Source organism: Gymnoscopelus braueri (assembly GCF_963280865.1).
Source record: "Gymnoscopelus braueri genome assembly, chromosome: 10".
NCBI classification, from domain to species: Eukaryota; Metazoa; Chordata; class Actinopteri; order Myctophiformes; family Myctophidae; genus Gymnoscopelus; species Gymnoscopelus braueri.
Genome location: NC_137611.1, coordinates 46,633,474 through 46,636,210, shown reverse-complemented (window position 1 = coordinate 46,636,210; position 2,737 = coordinate 46,633,474).

Here is a 2,737-nt window from a genome sequence, read left to right as displayed (position 1 = left end):
AAAAGTACAAAAGTATTGGCATCAAAATGTAATTAAAGTACCAAAAGTAAAAGTACTAAAAAGCTTGAAAGTAGCAGATCTACAAGTGAGCTTGTGAGCTTGTAGATCGCCTATTTTCAAATAACCTACATATAAAATAGGGCTTAAGTGGTTAATGTATGTTTCATAATAATAATTAACTAGTAACTAAAGTTTTCAAATAATTGTAGAGGAGTAAAAGTGCAATAGTTGGATCCGAGATGTAGTGGAGTAGAAGAAAAGGTACTGGAAATCGGAAATACTCAAGTAAAGTACAAAAACGTAAACATTTTACTTAAGTACAGTACTTAAGTAAATGTACTTAGTTACTTTACACCACTGGTCAGGGGTGGGTAGCATTTATTTCTAGAGGGCCATACTGGCTTTGATAAAGTGAGTGAAGGGCCACACATTGTACAATTGAATTGAAACTTGAAACACATAGTGCTGAATTATGTTAAAACTGCATGAATTTGGAAGACCAGACTACTTTACAATAAGGTCCTTACTTTCACAACAAGAATTTTCAGTTACAATTTGTATCTATTTTTTACAGCCGTTGTGTACTGTAGCACTCTGGTGCACTCTGACATTACAATGAAAAAATTACTTACATAAAACAATCCACCTCAATGCCTTATCAACTTTTAAATAAGCCTATAAACTCGTACAGTATCTTGTCTTATCTGATATGCACCACTCCAAAGGTCACTGATAAAACACATTGCATCATGTTATACATATGACCTCAAGGCAGACTGTTTCACTGTTACATTATAAACATAAAACATTTGCAGGTATGTATTCAAATGGTAAATATGAATAACTATTGATTGGAGTCGAGCTAAATTAATTTGTCTCTTTGTCTCCTTTTTTTGGGGGGGGGGGTCATTTTGTTTTTCTTTGAGGACTTGGCGGGTCAGATTGAGATGGTCAAAGGGCCAATGACTATGAGGGGACAGCTCTACTTTCCACCCCTGGCGCCAGTTATTAACAGCAGTGATAAGGTCCATGATACAATGTTAATATTAACCTGCTCTCTTTATTATTGTTCTCAACATTGACCTGTTGTGTGATTGTGTCATAATTTTCTGTAGAAGCAGAGGCAGGAATCTAAATTAATCTTGTGTCTGCACCACACTTCAACACATCAAAACACACTCATGTACCAGTGTGATTAAAACACATGACATTGATACATCGTTTGTATCACCAACCAGCTTTCTTGATCTTGTTCAGAAGTAAGGCACACATCATTTTACATCTCAGTGTCACAAAACATGCCATTGTGCTTGTTTTTTTTTTTACATAATCTATTTTATACACATATCCACCAAATAAAACAAAACAACACAGAACAATATCACCACTATCACTATCACACAAACACCAATAGTATAACATAAAACAACTAGCCCCCAGGGGTCCACAGTTACACATTTATTTAATTCCCCCCAACCCCTTTTTTTCTACACACATTTACTATTCCCTTTTATTTATTTATTGTATACCTCTCCGTGCATGATGGCCAAACCCAAAACAAACATCACCACTACCTGTCTCCTCTTGACAAATTGAGGAAAGTACACTTTTGTTAGCTTTTATACCACCTGTTCATATAAGAAGCAATATTTTACATCAGTTTTATACAATCTTTAGAGGCACATGAACAGGTTGACTTTGACTGTCTTCAAATAATTCTACATCCAGTTATGAGGGCCATATGGCACCATAATCTGGTTTGTTTAGATACCCTTTAGTTATCTGGAAGGATTCCAAGTATACATAAAGCAGGATGTTTATAGCGACTCTTCCAACACTTTACTTAAAAAGATGGTAATTTCCTCACACATTATGTATAAATGTACCAGGTTGCTTCTCATAACGCCAGCAGAGGTCAGTGTTCCTCAACTTTAGTTTAGCCATACATGTAGCGGCCTGCTCACTCCTCATGCATTGAGCTCAGTTCTGGGCTCTCCCTAGACTGGCAGAGGGAGAGTAGCGCCCAGGATTACATAGGAAATTGGCACTGGGTGAAAAAATGGGTTGCAAAATTGTGGGATTCAAAAAAAGAAAAAAGGATAACTAGTTAACTGTGACTCTGCTTCTCTTGAAGTAATCATGCAATAATGTCTTGTCATATGTTAGCTGTAATATATACCCCTAAATCCTTCTCCCAACATAATTTAAGACCTTCAAACCGTGGAGTCTGTATACCTCTATACCATAAAACTTTGCAGCACTACCTTTAGATTTCCAAACCTTATGAAATAATTCCTGAATCCTTGTCAGATAATCTGGTTTTGTTTTAACCATCGTTTTTTTTTAACACAATGTCTTGGCTGCTTTTCCAACATTCAGTATCAGTCTATATCAGACTATATTTGACCTTTTATTGTTCAAATGACATCCATGTTTCTCCCTCATATAAATCATCCATATACATTATTCCTAGTTTGACCCACTGTGGCCATATATGATTCCCTAGAGAACTTCAGGACAGGATTTTTAAACGGTACTTGATTGTACACAGATTGTGTTAAAAAAGGCCTCAAGTGGGAATGGTGTTATGTGTTCCTCTTCTATGCTAACCCACACAGGTCAGAGGTCAAATTAATCTTAGTCACCTGGGAGAGTGAGAAAGCATAATGATAGAACCAACCAGCTTTCAGTCGAAGATGACTTCATTTTGGTAAAAAAAAAGAGGATCTGCCTTCTT